The sequence below is a fragment of the Leopardus geoffroyi genome, chromosome D1, assembly GCF_018350155.1.
Source record: "Leopardus geoffroyi isolate Oge1 chromosome D1, O.geoffroyi_Oge1_pat1.0, whole genome shotgun sequence".
Classification (NCBI taxonomy): Eukaryota; Metazoa; Chordata; class Mammalia; order Carnivora; family Felidae; genus Leopardus; species Leopardus geoffroyi.
Genome location: NC_059329.1, coordinates 22,767,800 through 22,784,428, shown reverse-complemented (window position 1 = coordinate 22,784,428; position 16,629 = coordinate 22,767,800). Strand labels below are relative to the sequence as shown.

Here is a 16,629-nt window from a genome sequence, read left to right as displayed (position 1 = left end):
CTAAACTACAGTTAACGCCTGGCCGCCGCGGTTTAAACTAGAAAAGCGAACCTGCATCCTCGGCCCCGCCCTCCAGTTCTCCTATTGGTTCTCACCATGAACGTCTTCCATGTCTACATTCTGATTGGTGCCCATTTTCTCTTGCCTTCCTCCACTGGCGGGAGGAAGCCCGGGATTTGAGGCGTGGATTCGGAAATGTTCGAACCTCCCCTTGCTCGGGCGCGTAACCCGGAACTGTGTCTGCGGCGCCTTCAGGCCTACGGGTAGAGAAGGAGGGGACTCTCTAACCTCGGTTAACGGCAAGTTAGCTGAGTTTGGGGAGGGACGGCCTTAACGTTCCGTTCATCTCAGTGGAACGAATGTCCGCCCTTCCCAATTTTGGGCGGCCCCGGGGGGTGGGTGGCGTTGGAACTGAAGGTCCTCAGAGCTCAGCTGGAGCATCTCCAGCCTCCAGCTTTTTCAGACAGCCCCCCTGGGGTCTGACATACGCAGGTTCTGTGCACGCTCTTTGAATCCTTTCCGTGGCTTCTGATTTGACGGGTTGCTGTGTCTCCCGTGCGTACCAATGTTACTCTGCACTTGTGCTCCAGCCATGCTGACTTCTTGCTAGGATTGGCACTCACTTGGGGTTTTCCTTCGGAGTGCTCCCGTCTGCTCCCTTGACATAGCCATACTCCTTAAAAAAACGTGTGTGTGTTTGTGTATGTACCCGCTTTGGGAATTGCTGAGGATGAGATCTAGAAAAGAAAATGAGTAGAGGTCCCCACGACTCAGCATTTTCTAGTCATTGCCCTGCAACATAACTAAACAATTTGTCCTGCCAAGTCCTGAGCGTTCTGGATCCCAATTTGCACAAATAGGCGCTGGATGACAAATTTGTATTATTTCTTAAATCCAGGATTCAATGAGAGAGAGAAGATCATATTTAATCCACTTCACATTGCCTCTTATTCTTCCCTCTTAGTCTCGGGTCCTTTGCACAAGCTCTAAGTCACTTTGGATTTGTTGGGGGGAAAGAAAAAGGACTAAACAAGATGGCAGAAAGTAGGTTGTAAAGATTTGAATGACCCTACCCCCTAGATTTCAATCTCAGTCAATACCACTTTAGTGCCACACATTCTTTTCTTTCCTCATGGGCAAATATCCCTTGTTCTAGTTTGGTTGTCTTACACCTGTATGACCTTTTCTTTGACATCAAATCTCCTCAATGTATTTTAGAAACAAGAGTAGAGTCATTTTTCTTACCTACCGCTTTGATCATTTAACATGTTCCTTACCTCTGCCCCCAATTATTTTCTTGTTATCCTTTATGTTAAAGTTTGATTTTTAAAAACCTTTAATTGATAACAACTTAAAGGATCTATCTCCTGTCATATTTCAAGTGGTATCTTGTGTTCAACTCAGTCCTTGTTTTTTTGTGGATCACTATGCTCCAACTTTGCCTAGATCTGATTTAATAATCTTCATGATTCTCTGAAATACATTACACCCAGGTCAAGAAACCTCAACTAAGGCCGTCTAAAATACAGTATATAAAAGAAAATCCTATTCTTGAAAACCAAATTGTATCCTTAAAAATTTTTTTAAAGGTTGGGGCGCCTGGGTGGCGCAGTCGGTTGAGCGTCCGACTTCAGCCAGGTCACGATCTCGCGGTCCGGGAGTTCGAGCCCCGCGTCAGGCTCTGGGCTGATGGCTCAGAGCCTGGAGCCTGTTTCCAATTCTGTGTCTCCCTCTCTCTCTGCCCCTCCCCCGTTCATGCTCTGTCTCTCTCTGTCCCAAAAATAAATAAACGTTGAAAAAAAAAAAAATTAAAAAAAAAATTTTTTTAAAGGAAAGTTACAAACACATAAAAAAATTGTATGTAATGAAGCCCCATGAACTCAATGCCCAGTTCCAATAATTATTAACTCGTGACCAATCTTGTTGATTCTATATCACTATCCATGTACCTACTCTTATATTGTTTTGAAGAGAATATCAGGCATCTGAACTCTATAAATATTACATATATTTTTACAAAAGACTTTTAAAAAGCATAACCGCAATAGTATTATCACACCTAAAATATCTTAATATATTTCATTAATAGCATCAAATAACCAGTGTTTGATTTTCTACTTGTCTCATTTTTTTTTCCCCTTGTTTGTTTGAACCAGGATCCAATCAAGTCCACACATTGTGACTGGTTGTTTCATTTACATTTCTTTTATAAATTCCTCCTCCATTTTCTTCTTGTGCAGTTTGTTGAAGGAAGTACATTGTTGGTCCTATGGAGTTTCCCATAATCTGGATTTTGCTGATTACATTTAATTTATGCAATTTAATATGGTTTCCTTACCTCTCACTTATAACAGAGGTCTCTTTTAGATGCTTTCCCTACTTCGGTTTATTAACCCATCAGCATCTTTTTCTGTGCTTGAAATATTACTTTCAGTTGGTTATATTGTCATGCTTAAGGTAATCCCTCCTTTATGATATGTTTGCTCACCTCACCCCTTTGTTGACATTTTCAAACTCCTTCAACTGTAGCCCTCTCTTACCTGACTTATTATCTCCTGCCTCTAACATTTGCAATTCTTCCTTCTTTAGTCTTGGAAATACAGAGAAAAGCAATGGCATAAAGAAAAGCAAAATGAGGGGTTGCCCTGGTGGCTCAGTCAGGTTACGCATCTGACTTGATTTTGGCTCAGGTCATGATCTCACCATTCATGAGTTCAAACCCTGCATCTAGCTCTGTGCTGACGATGTGGAGTCTGCTTGGGATTCTCTCTCTTTCCCTCTCTCTCTCTGTTCCTCCCCTGCTTGTGCTTGCTTGCCCTTTCAAAATAAATAAACAAACTTAAAAAAATTTAAAAAAAGAAAAGCAAAGCAAAATGAAAACAGCTCTCTCTACCCTGCTACCACCTCCTATCAGCCTACTTGTCCAATTTCTCCTCTCTATTCTCATTGCTCAGTTGTTTCTTAAGTCCCTGCATTCTGGATTCTATGCTCATCAGTGTATTCAAAGTGTACTCTCAAATGTAACTAGTGATCTTCTTAACAGTCATCTCTAGTTGTTTTGCTCGGTTCCCATTCTCTCTCTCTTCCTCTTTTTTTTTTTTTTTTTTTTTTTTTTTGAGACTGTTTGATAATTTATTCAGCAAATATTTGTTGAGCACTTAACCTTAAAAATAAAACTGTCAGTTGTTTTACCAGCAAAAATTGGTTTATTTGGGAATAGCAGGGGGATTGTTACCTGGGACTGTAACCTGGGACATGCAAGGTTTAGCAAAATGATGGGCAAATACAAAGAACAAAGGAGAGGCATTCTTTTATAGAGGAAAGGAGGAAGTTAGGAGGGGCTGTTATAAGCAAAAAGTACTTTGGAGTAAACTGGGAATTTGAAGTATTCTAGGGTTTTCATTGGCTGAGTTGTGACAGCCTCTCATTGGTTGGGCTGTTGTCAGGCAAGTGGAAAAAGCCTCCTTCTTCTTTCTGGGGTAGTCGAGTATAGGCTTCTTCCTTTTGGAAATGCAAGGCACATCATTTTTTATTGGGGAATCTATAATTGACAATGAACTGTAGGGCATGAAACCTCCCCTTTCTGACCTCTCAGCTCCATTTTATTTTATTTTATTTTTTTCAACGTTTTTATTTATTTTTGGGACAGAGAGAGACAGAGCATGAACGGGGGAGGGGCAGAGAGAGAGGGAGACACAGAATCGGAAACAGGCTCCAGGCTCTGAGCCATCAGCCCAGAGCCCGATGCGGGGCTCGAACTCCCGGACCGCGAGATCGTGACCTGGCTGAAGTCGGACGCTTAACCGACTGCGCCACCCAGGCGCCCCTCTCAGCTCCATTTTAAATGAGGTAGCCTTTACTTGGTTTCACAATACCTATGTTAGGTACTGTGCCATGTCTTAGTGATTTGATGATGAATAAAAAGACATGATCCTTGCCCTTATAAAGCTTCCAGTTGGGTAGGAGAAAATGACATTTATCAAACAATCACAAATTATTGTAAAATTACAATTCTGTCCAGTGCTAAAGAGAGGCAAATGGTCTCATAAGAACATCTAATAATGGGGAGATTTGGCATAGTGCCACTGAACAAAGAGCTAAAGGATAGTAGGGAAAATGTGGAAGGGCGAGATGGGGGTAAAAGGAGATTTCTAGGCAGAAGGAAAAGCATATGCAAAGGCCTATTGGGGGTGGACGATTGGAAGATTCAAGAAATTGAAAGAAGACCAGCAAAGAGAGGGTAGAGGTGAGACGGAAGAGGTAGGCAAGGGCCAGGTTATGTAGGTCATGTAGGCCAAGACAAAGAATTTGATTTTTTCCTAAGAACTATGGAAACTCACTAAAGTGAAGATTGGGATGTGTTATGTGACACATTCATATGTGCATTTGAAATTTTGTCTTGGATGCATTGAGGAGAATGCATCTGAGGGGGCAAGATTATGTGAAGTACAAATGCGAAGCAGTTACAGTATTTTAGGCAGAAGATGGTGGTGGCTTAGGTGAGGATGCTAACAGCCAGAAATGGCAAGAAGAGAGAGGACAGATAGCTATTTAGTGGATAAAACTCATAATGACTTGACCTTGAATTGACTGGGGTTGATGTATGGAAGATAGGTCATGGATTATTTGTAGGATTCTGGTTTTTGCAGCTGGATGCCACTTTCTGAGATGGAGAATTCTGGAAGACCATATTTTGACAGAGTTAGATTTTGGGCATGGTGACTTTGAGATGTCCTTGAGACATCCAGGTGGAGGTAAAATTAGGCAGTTGGAAATCTGAGTGTGGAGGTCAGATGCAAAGTATGGCCTTGTAGTATTTGCATGTGGGTGGATAGTTGTTTAAGTAATGGGTGTGAATGAGATCTTCCAGGAAAGAGTATAGAATGAAAAGAGAAAGCAGCCTAGTCTCTTCTTGAAACTCATCTGGTGAACTCTCTGAGGTTACCCTGTCCTGGCTCTCCTCTCACCTCTCCTCTTCTGCCTCTCAACTGTTGCTGGTTTCCAGAGTATGGTCTTTTTTCCCCCTTGGAGAGCTAAATAGTTTTATCGCTTCCACAACTCATTTTATGTGAGATAAGTTCAAAATATTTCCAATTCTTATTCTTCCCTGGTTTCTAAAATTTATCTTTGCTGTGTACTAAGATTTCTACATGAATACCTTTTTTGTCTTCCCAAATACAACATATCTAAAATACTATTTATTGTTTCCCTCTGGATTCACCCTTATGATATCCATAGTCCTTTCAGTGATCTTTTCATTTCCCCGGGTTTTCATCACTGAAGGAATGATCATTTTTTACTCTTTCTTATCCCCATATATCTTATAATTATTTTTTTCAATATATGAAATTTATTGTCAAATTGGTTTCCATACAACACCCAGTGCTCATCCCAAAAGGTGCTCTCCTCAATACCCATCACCCACCCTCCCCTCCCTCCCACCCCCCATCAACCCTCAGTTTGTTCTCAGTTTTTAAGAGTCTCTTATGCTTTGGCTCTCTCCCCCTCTAACCTCTTTTTTTTTTTTTTTTCCCTTCCCCTCCCCCATGGGTTTCTGTTAAGTTTCTCAGGATCCACATAAGAGTGAAAACATATGGTGTCTGTCTTTCTCTGTATGGCTTATTTCACTTAGCATAACACTCTCCAGTTCCATCCACGTTGCTACAAAGGGCCATATTTCGTTCTTTCTCATTGCCACGTAGTACTCCATTGTGTATATAAACCACAATTTATATACATGGACATTCACCCATGTATTGTAAATGTCCATTTATATACAATGGACATTCATCAGTTGATGGGTCTTTCCATAATTTGGCTATTGTTGAGAGTGCTGCTATAAACATTGGGGTACAAGTGCCCCTATGCATCAGTACTCCTGTATCCCTTGGGTAAATTCCTAGCAGTGCTATTGCTGGGTCATAGGGTAGGTCTATTTTTAATTTTTTGAGGAACCTCCACACTGTTTTCCAGAGTGGCTGCACCAATTTGCATTCCCACCAACAGTGCAAGAGGGTTCCCGTTTCTCCACATCCTCTGCAGCGTCTGTAGTCTCCTGATTTTTTCATTTTGGCCACTCTGACTGGCGTGAGCTGATATCTGAGTGTGGTTTTGATTTGTATTTCCCTGATAAGGAGCGACGTTGAGCATCTTTTCATGTGCCTGTTGGCCATCTGGATGTCTTCTTTAGAGAAGTGTCTATTCATGTTTTCTGCCCATTTCTTCACTATATATCTTATAATTATTAAGTTCTTGCATTTATTTCCTTTTAAAGTCTCCTCTCACTTCCATTTCCTTTTTACTATTAATCCCTAGTTCAGCCCTAATTATTTCACTTTCAGATTCTTTCAGTAACACATTTAATAATATGGAAGGATATGACATAGTAATTAAGACTGTATTCTCGGGGCGCCTGGGTGGCGCAGTCGGTTAAGCGTCCGACTTCAGCCAGGTCACGATCTCGCAGTCCCGGAGTTCGAGCCCCGCGTCGGGCTCTGGGCTGATGGCTCGGAGCCTGGAGCCTGTTTCCGATTCTGTGTCTCCCTCTCTCTCTGCCCCTCCCCCGTTCATGCTCTGTCTCTCTCTGTCCCAAAAATAAATAAACGTTGAAAAAAAAAAAAATTAAAAAAAAAAAAATTAAAAAAAAAAAAAAAAAAAAAAAAAGACTGTATTCTCTGAGCTCATATTATCTGGGCTCAAAATCTAACTCCTCCACTCCCTAGTTTTGTGACTTAGGCAAGTTATATGGCATCTCTTTGATTTGATTTTCTTACTTTTAAAATGGAGATGATAATCTGACTTTCATGGGGTTGTTGTGAAAGCTAAATGAGAAAATGCACATTAGCACAGTGTCTACCAAATAATAATAACTTGCCGCATTATAGATCTTATATAGTATAGTTGACCCTTGAACAACACAGATTTAAACTGTGCAGGCTGACTGATAATGTAGTTTTTTAAAATAAATATAATAATAGTACTGTAAATATATTTTTTCCTTATGATTTTCTTAATATTTTCTGTTTTCTACCTTTATTATAAGACTGCAGTGTATAATATATATAACATTCAAAATATGTATTAACCAACTATCTTATCAGTAAGGCTTCTGGTGAACAGAGGCTATTAGTAGTAGTTAAGGTTTTGGGGAGTCAAAAGTTACATGCAGATTTGCAACTTCACTAGAATTTACCAGTAGAGTCATCTGGGCCATGGGTTTCCTTTGTGGAAAGTTTTTTGATTATTAATTTAATATTTTAAATAGTTATGGAACTAATCAAATAATTCAGTATTGGGTAAATTGCAATAGTCTGTAATGTTTGAGGAATTGGTCCATTTTGTCTAAGTTGTCAAATTTATTTATATAGAGTCATTCATAGTATTACCTTATTATCTTTTTGAGGTCATCAAGGTCTGTAGTGACATCCCATGCTTCATTCTTGATGTTGAAAATAATATTTCTTCTCTATTTTGTCAGTCTTACTAGAGGTTTCTAAATTTTTTAGATCTTTTCAAAGAATCAGCTCTTTTATTTTTTTCAATTGTTTTTCTGTTTTCATTTTCGTTGATTTCTCCTCTTATTATTTCCTTCATTCTGTGTAGGGTTTAATTCGCTCTTGTTTTCTTAGATTCTTGAGATGGGAGCTTAGAATATTGATATGTGGCTTTTCCTCTGTTCAGATGTATGCATTTCTTGCTATAAAAGGAGCTATAAAAAGAGCACTGTGTCAGCTCCTTTCTACAAGTTTTGACATATTTTAATTTTTATTCAGTTCAATGCATTTAAAACAATTTTCCCTTGAAACTTCCTCTTTGATCCATGGGGTACCTAAGAGTATGTTGTTTAATTTTCAAGTGTTTGTAGATTTTCTTATTATCTTTTTGTTATGAATTTCTGGTTTGATTCCATTGTTGTTGGAGGATGCACATTGTGTGAGTTTAAGTCTTTTAAATTTATTTAAGTTTGTTTATGGCCCAGATGTGGCAAACGTTGGTACATGTTCTGTGGGCACCTAAAACAGTGTTTATTCTTTTGTTATTGGGTAAAAGGTTTAGCAAATGTCAGATCCTTTGGTTGATTATGGTACTGAGTTCACCCATGTACTTGCTAAATTTATGCCTAGTTGTCTTATCAATTGTTGAGAGAAAAATGTGGACATCTCCAGCTATAATTGTGGATTTGTCTATTCCTTCAGTTCTATCAGTTTTTGCTTTACATATTTTATAGCTCTGTTGTTGGATGTTTGCTTATTTAGAATTGCTCTGCCTTCTTGATGGATTGGCCCTTTTATGTAATGTTCTTCTCTGTCTCTGGTAATTTTCTTTGCCCTAAAGTCTACTTTATCTATGGTTAATAACTCCTGCTGTCTTTTGATTATTTGTATGCTGTATCTTTTTCATCCTTTTATTTTCAATATTATATTTAGAGTGAGTTTCTTATAGATAACATAAAGTTGTATCATGTTTGCTAATCCACTCTGCCAATCTGTGTCTTGATGTATTTAGAACATTTACAGGTAGGATAATAATTGATATTTTGGACTTTAAGTCAGTCATTTAATTAATTTTGTTTTTGTTTTTCATGTCTTTTAGTTTTTCCTGCCTTCATATACAGTACAGGAATAATTTTTAGAATTCCATTTTTATTTATCTGTTTGCATTTTCTCTCACTTTATTCTTGGTGAGTCTAACTGAAAGTTTGTTTTATCTTATTCTTTTCAAAAAGCAGCTCTTAGTTTTATTGATCTTTTCTATTGCCTTTTAAGTCTCTACTTATTTCCACTCTCATCCTTGTTATTTCCTTCCTTCTGTTACTTTTGAACTTCATTTGTTCTTCTTTTTCTAGTTCCTTGAGGTGTCAGGTTAGGTTGTGTATTTAAGGTCTTTCTTGTTTCTTAAGGTAGACGTTCATCTCTGTGAACTTCCCTCTTAGAACTGCTTTTGCCCCCCCTCAGTTTTGGTGTGTTGAATTTCCATTTTCATTTGGCTTGAGGTATTTTTTGATTTATGATTTGATTTCTTCTTTGACTCATTGGCTGTTCAGTAGCATGTTGTTTAATCTCTATATATTTATGAATTTTCCAGTTTTCTTTTTGTAATTGATTTCTAGTTTCAAACCATTGTAATTGAAAAAGATGCCTGATATGACTTCATTCTCTTTAAATTTATTAAGACTTGTTTCGTGGCCTAATTTATGATCTGTCCAGGAGAATGTGTTTGCTTAAGCCATGTGTGCTTAAGAAAGGTATGCATTCTGCTGCTTTTGGATGAAATGTTCTGTATATGTCTTTTAAGTTCATCTGGTCTAATGTGTCATTTAAGGCCAATGTTTACTTATTGATTTTCTGTCTGGATGATCTATCCTTTGGTGAAAACAGAGTATTAAAGTCCCCTGATATTACCAACTTAGAGGTGCCTGGGTGGCTCAGTTAAATGAGCATCTGACTCTTGGTTTCAACTCAGGTCGTGGTCTCACAGTCATGAGATCGAGCCCCTGTGTCAGGATCCATGGTGGGCATGGAAGCTGCGTAAGATTCTCCCTCTCCCTATGCCTCTCCCAACTCGCTTGCACACACTCTCTCAAAATATTTTTTTCTCATGTTTTATCTTGTTCTTTCATTTGGAACATATTCCCCTATTTCTTCATTTTCATTGTGTTAATGTACACACATTAGATAAAATAGCCTCCTCTCCCAGTCTTAAAGGAATGGCATTGTGCAGTAGATGAACTTTATTATTCAACCTTGCCCTATCTCTTGGTTGCCTTTCAAACCTTTGTGATCGTGAAAACAGCCAGTTTTAACGCTAGTGACTCTGAGTAGTTGAGGGTGTGCTAGGACCGTCAGTGTCCTGAATGGGATGATCCCAGTCAGCACCTAGAGTCAGGCTGATGAAAGCCAAACCCTCAGGCAGTAGCTTGTAGAGTATGCAAATATACCTCTTTCAGAGGAAGACTGGGAGATAAGAGTTTCTGTCTGTTCCCTTTGTGCTGATGGCCAGTTAAGAGTTGTTTCTTTCTTTGCTACTGTACCACTGAACCCATGAACATAAGCCCCACTGGCCATCAGACTTGGCTATCAAACGATGTGTCCTCTGGGCAGCCAGGGCGTTAGATGTGTACATAAGCACCTTTCTTAGAGATGCAAACAACTTGGGGCAGGGCAGAGGGAGAGCACAGAAATGACGCCACTACCCTCCCTGGTCCCTGGAGAAGTTGGCCCCTAGATGTAGTTTAATTAGAAGCCTGCCCCTCAGGCCACAGCTATGAAGATAATCCAATAGGCCTCTTTCATTAATACCAGCAACCCTGACTGAGATAGAGAGATAGTGCTAAGATGGTACCCACTGGCCCTCATCCCTAGATGGTACCTAAGTGGGCCTCGAGATGTGTGTTAAACCAGCAGTTTACCCCTCAGGCCAAAGCTCCAAGAGGAGCAAATAAGCCTCTTTCACAGAGAAACCAGCGTGTGTTTTGGTCACTGTCTCTGTGCTGTGCCTTGAGATTAGTAGCTGCCCAGTCTTTTCTCTTCATTTGTTACATTCCCATGGGACCGTGAACACAAGAGCCACTGGCCACCAGAGCGAGGCAACTAGAGGTGTTCCCAGGAGGGGATACCAGTCGTATGTACTAACTCCCCTCCAGGGCACACCAATGATCTGCGGTACAGCACAAGGAGAATAGGAAGAAAGTGCCCTCCCCCCAAGGTCTCTGGAGAGGATTAGAGTTGGCCCTTAGATGTGTGTTTATTTTATTTTTTTAATTTTACTTACTTTATTTATTTTTTATTTAAACTTTAGTTAACATACAGTGCAATATTGGTTTCAGGGGTGGAATTCAGTGATTCATCAAAACACTTGATTATATAAAACACCCAGTGCTCATCACAACAAGTTCCCTCCTTAGTACCCATCTAGCCCATCTTCCACTCACCTCCCTCTGTCAACCCATAGTTTTTTCTCTATCATTCAGAATCTTCTTGTGGTTTGCTTCCCTCTCTTCTCTCCCCACTCCCACAAGTTCATCTATTTTGTTTCTTAAATTCCACATATTGAGTGAAATATATGGTATTTGTCTTTCTCTGATTGACTTGTTTTGCTTAGCATAATACATTCTACCTCCATCCACGTCATTTCAAATGGCAAGATTTCATTCTTTTTGATGGCCGAGTAATATTCCATTGCATATGTATACCACATCTTCTTTACCCATTAATCATTCTGTGGACATTTGGGCTCTCTCTATAGTTTGGCTATTGTTTATAATGCTGCTATAACTATTTGAAGGGGTGCATGTACCCCTTCAAATCTGTATTTTTGTATCCTTTGGGTAAATACCTAATAGTGCAATTGCTGGATTTTAGGGTAGTTCTATTTTTAGTTTCTTTTTTTTTTTTTTAATTTTTTAACGTTTATTTATTATTGAGAGATAGAGAGACACAGAGCATGAGCAGGGGAGGGGCAGAGAGAGGGGGAGACATAGAATCCGAAGTAGGCTCCAGGCTCTGAGCTGTCAGCACAGAGCCCGACACGGGGCTCAAACTCACAAACTGTGACATCATGACCTGAGCCAAAGTCGATCGCTTAACCAACTGAGCCACCCAGGCACCCCTCTATTTTTAGTTTCTTGAAGAACCTCTATACTGTTCTCCAGAGTGGCTGCAACAGTTTGCATTCCCACCAGTAGTTCAAGAGGGTTCCCCTTTCTCTGCATCCTTGCCAACATCTGTTGTTTCTTGTGTTGTTCATTTTAGTCATTCTGACAGTTGTGAGGTGGTATCTCATTGCGGTTTTGATTTATATCTCCCTGATGATGAGTAATACTGAGCATCTTTTGATGTGTCTGTTAGCCACCTGTTCATGTCTTCTGCCCATTTCTTAACTAGGTTGTTCATTTTTTGGGTGTTGAGTTTGATAAGTTCTTTATAGATTTTGAATACTAACCCTTTATCCAATATGCTGTTTGCAAATACCTTCTCCCATTCTGTAGGCTGCCTTTAAGTTGTGCTGCTTGCTTCCTATATGTGTGTTTAATAAGCTGTTCCTCAGGCCATAGCTATGAACACAAGCTAATAAGTCTCTTTCATAGGAAGACTGGGCACCTCAGTCTGTTGTCTCTCTGCTGTGCCCTGGGAGGTAGTTAAGGTGTCTTTTTCCATTGTCTATAATCCTGTGGGACCCACAAGTGTAAGCCTCACTGACCACCAGGCGACCTAGAGGTGGGCAGCAGGCACAAATATCAGAGCACCAGAGGAGAGTATAAGTTCCTTTCCAGGAGATACCAGTGGCCTGGAGCAAGGCAGAGGGTGAGCACAAAGAAGATGCCTGTAGGCCTCTGTTTTTGGAGAGTGTTTCATTAGGCCTGTAGATGAGTGTTAAATTAGATGCTTTCCCCTCTGGCGGATGCTTTAAGATAAATAGATAAGCTTCTTTCACCCAAAGTCTTGGTACTTTTTCCACTGGCTGCCTTTGTACTGGGCTCTGGAGTGGGTGAGTCTGCACAAGCCCTTTAAGAACTGTTTCTTAGTTGAAACAGCCTTGTGGGTCTCATGGACACAAGCCTTATTGGTTTTCAGAACCAGATGTTTTGGGGACTGTCTTTCAGGTGCAGGTCTTTAAAGTTGGGGTACCAGGTGTGTGGTTCAAACCCTTCACTCTTCAAGGAGAAACTTGGGTTTGTGAGTTCTCTCCTGATCATAAGTTGCTGTGTGTTGTGGGAGAAGGGGACATTTATGACATGTCTCAGTTTCTCCTCCCCTTCATGTTATGTTATGTTTTTTTTTTTTGTTTTTTTATCCAACATGTAGGAGCTGCTTAGCTAGTTTTGGGTTTCTCTCAGAGGATCTTTCTCCATATATAGATTTTGTATGTCTGTGGGAAGAGGTTGAGTGCAGGATCCTACTACATCACTGGCTTGAACTGAAACCTCCATTTTAATTTATCTATAACGTTTTTGAGTGACTCTCTGTATAGCTCCTTTAGTGGTTGCTCGAGGTGTTATATATGCATAACTTATTGTGGGGAAATAGGTTCTACTTACATAAATGGGTTAGAAAAAAGCTTAGGACAGAAAGCTGCCACCACGGGGCGAAAGCACCCAAGGTTAGCTAGTGAGATAATGTAATGGGATCACGAGTAACTTGTTATATCACCTGCAGGAAATTACTTTTCATCTGATACCGATATACTATTGTACATTGATCACAAACCCCACTTGGCCCCCAAGACCCTTTGCTTCTTACAACACACAAGTTAATGATTACTGTCTGATTGTTTTCTCCACATTCACGTGTGTAAGATCTTGTTTTCTTCACATTCACCACGTGGGTCCATAATTACGGAGACAAAACCCCTGTTTGGGGCCCTTGTCTCCTCCTGGACATTAGCCACTCTCGTATTCAATTCTGTGTCTGCTCTCTTGCTGGATAAGAAAGAACTCCAGACTCACAGTCTGCGACAACTTATCACTGTCTATAGGTGTTGCCATTTTACCAGTTGGAATGCAGTATAGGATCCCTTTGTCCTTTTATGTCCCTTTATAATATAATCCTCCATTTTTAATTGTTTTAAATATTTCCTTTTCATACATCAAGAACTACATCAGACAATATTATAATTTTTCTTTCTCTGTCAAATGTAATTTAGAAAACTCAAATGAGGAAGGAAAGTCTATTGTGTTTATCCATTCTCTTATGATGTTTTATCTTTGTTCTTGATGTCCCAAGAACAGCATTTTCTAAGTACTTCCTTTAGCCATTCTTTTAGGGTCAGTCTACTGGCAACATATTCTCCTAGTTTTCTTCATCTTAGAACTAGGAATTCTCCTAGTTTTCTTCATCTTAGAATGTCTTGTGTCTCCCTTTCATTCCTGAAGTATATTTTTGCTGAATATAGGATCTACCCATTCTTTTCTTTCAATAGGAAAATGTACTTCCTTCTAGCCTCCGTGGTTTCTGATGAGAAATCTTACCATTGAATTGTTTCCCCTTGTGGATAAAATGTCATTTCTTTCTTGCTGCTTTCAAGACTTTTCTCTTTGTAGTTTTTAAAAGGTCGGCTATGATGTGTCTTGGTGTGGATTTCTTTGTGTTTGACTGTGAGATTTTTCACTCTGCCCTAGGGAATAAGCACTGTGCTTTTTATCGTGCTTTTTCCTGCTTTGTGTAGTTTGTTCACACATGTGCCAATCAGTACTCAGTTGAATACTTGAGAGAGATCCTCTCCAGATCTGTGTTCTCTCTGTACTCTTTTCTCCAGTTCCCTTCTCTGTGAGCTCTAGCCATCTTGGTCTCTCCAGACTGTCAATTTTGCCTCTTCAATTCAGGCACACATCCTTAGCCTGCGAATTCTCCAGGTGTAAGATGGTACAGTCATAGTCATATGGCTCACCTCGCTTAATTTTCCATGCTTCAGGAATCACTGACCTACATTACCTGATATTCAATGCCTTGAAAACTATGTACTATATTCTATTCATTTTTTGAGTTTCTTTAGGCAGGAGGATAAATCTGGTCCTTATTAGACCATCTTGACTAAGATGATTTTTAATGGGACTAAAAATCAGCAGGTGGATCAGATAATACCCAGTTCATGCTGGGCAGCTCAGGTTTCATGGTAACTTGGTATCCCATGGTCCAGTGTTTAGGTGAGTTGAATGGGAATGTGGTGGGAATCACTGCCCCTGCATCCCTTATATCCTGGATGGTGGCACTAAGCTCTGAAATCCCTCCTAAGAATTGCTTTAGGTTTACCATTTTCCTAGGTAGAGGCATTTCTAATGGTTTCTATTTGACCTTTCTTGCCATAATAGCTCTCATTCCATAGTCAGGGAATCAATAAGGAATTCTGCCAGCTAAGTATGTCTATTCCAAGTATGCATTCTGAAATTGGAAAAGTAAACACAGGAAGGTTCAGGGACCCATTGGACCCACTGTGAAATTGACCTGAGCTCAAACTCCATCGATCACCTGACCTTCCTGAGCCCCTGCTCTGATTGGTTTTGGGTCTCCTGGAATTAGTGTCAATTCAGAGCCAGTTTCTAGTAATCCCTGAAAGGTCTGAATATTTCCTGTTCCCCACTTCACAGTTACCCTGGTAAAAGGCCGTAGGTCCCTTTGAGCAAGGCTGGGAGGAATAATGACAGTATACATTTTCAATAATGTACTTCAAGAAGAAGGAGACACCCCCTTCATTCAAAGGATTCTGAGTCTGTAAACTTGCTCAAGTCAATGAACGATTGAGGAGTCCCTGATTCTGTTTTTATGATTCAAGTTAGACTTTTGTTCACCGATGTAGAACTTTCCTGCTTGTATAGAACAAGTAAGAATTTATTAGATTTTCTATCTATTTTACTTGTAGGAACACTATAATTAACTAGTCAAAGCTATAAGTCTGTGTAAGTCAAACTATCAGATTGCTGCTTTGGCTCTCTTGTCCCTTGCAATAACCAGGCCCACCTTGCTGATGGTGTTGGGGTGTCACCACTTGGCTTCTGCCACCCTGGGGTCCAATTTGTCCCAATGCATTTAGGTTTTCCAGTTGTGACTGCAGTTTCTACTGTAAGTTCTGTCCTATAAGAGAAGGGTGATCATAGAGTTCCTCAAGGATGCTGGGGCTCCCCTCACAAATTTATTTGTCAAAGTAGTGGTGAGAAGACGTACGTCTGAGCACCCCCCATCTCCCCCCCCCCGCCCCCCACCAAACCCTGTGGGTAAGTAAGTCTTAAATCACAATGCACTCTGACATTCCAATCTCCCTAAGCCTTTGAATCCCTTCCTCTAATTGCCTTTCTAACTCCCAAACTGCAAAATTAAATGCACAATCTCTGTTTAGTGTGCCCATATCAATAACTTCAGCCTGATCCAACTTTATGTTCCTTCCATCATTATCCCATACCCTTAGTATCCATTTCCACACATGTGCCCCAGATTTCTGCTTGTATGGATTATAAAAATCAAATACTTCTTTCTTTTGGAGTATAGCACATGGGTCACCTCACCTTAAGTGGCCTGCTAGGACTTGATTCTAGTTCTAGGTCTAGAAGCAAAGGGGTGTCGTGGGGTGGATCCTGAGGAGAATCTGTATTATCTTGTAAGGCAGCTGCCTCAGGGGTGGCCATTATAGTTTCCTCAGTCAATGCAGGGTTAATCCCCTCAGATGGGGGTGGAACAGCTGACACTACTGGAAATGAGGATACTGCTGCCACTGGGTCTGGGGAGGCCAGTGCCACTGCAGTTGGGTGAAACACTTCAGCTGAGGGTGGGGAAGTCAGTTCCCCTGGGGACAGGGAGGAGTCTTCCACCAGCAGAGAAGACTCTTCAAAATTTAGCAGTTCGATGTCCCCACCTCCATCATTCTAACTTATTCTTTCTCAATTAATGACCTCTTTGTAACAGTAGAGCCTTTGAAAGACCAGGAGTTCAAGTTAAATCGTAATGCAGCCACTTGTAGGATGAGGGTCTGCATTTGATTTTCAGCAATTTCAGCCCTGCAGCCAGAGGAGGTAAAAGGTCTCCTTTGGGGCACACATGAAGTTCTCAGTCATTTCTGTGGCCCAGGACCTGGACATTCAAATCTCTGAACTCATCCTTTTCTTTCCCCACGTTGTCTAGTGATCTTGGGAGCAACTAGCCA

General features: G+C 40.4%; 1 protein-coding gene across 2 annotated transcripts in view; it reads left to right on the top strand.

The window, feature by feature from the left end:
- The first annotated feature begins 150 nt into the window (after positions 1 to 150).
- LOC123600901 (prostate and testis expressed protein 13-like) overlaps positions 151 to 16,629 on the top strand; it is a 70,213-nt gene continuing 53,734 nt past the window's right edge. For both annotated transcript variants that reach the window (XR_006713869.1, XM_045483390.1), the window contains exon 1: positions 151 to 263. The gene's annotated coding sequence lies outside the window, so the exon portion shown is untranslated. The remainder of the gene's footprint in view (positions 264 to 16,629) is intronic.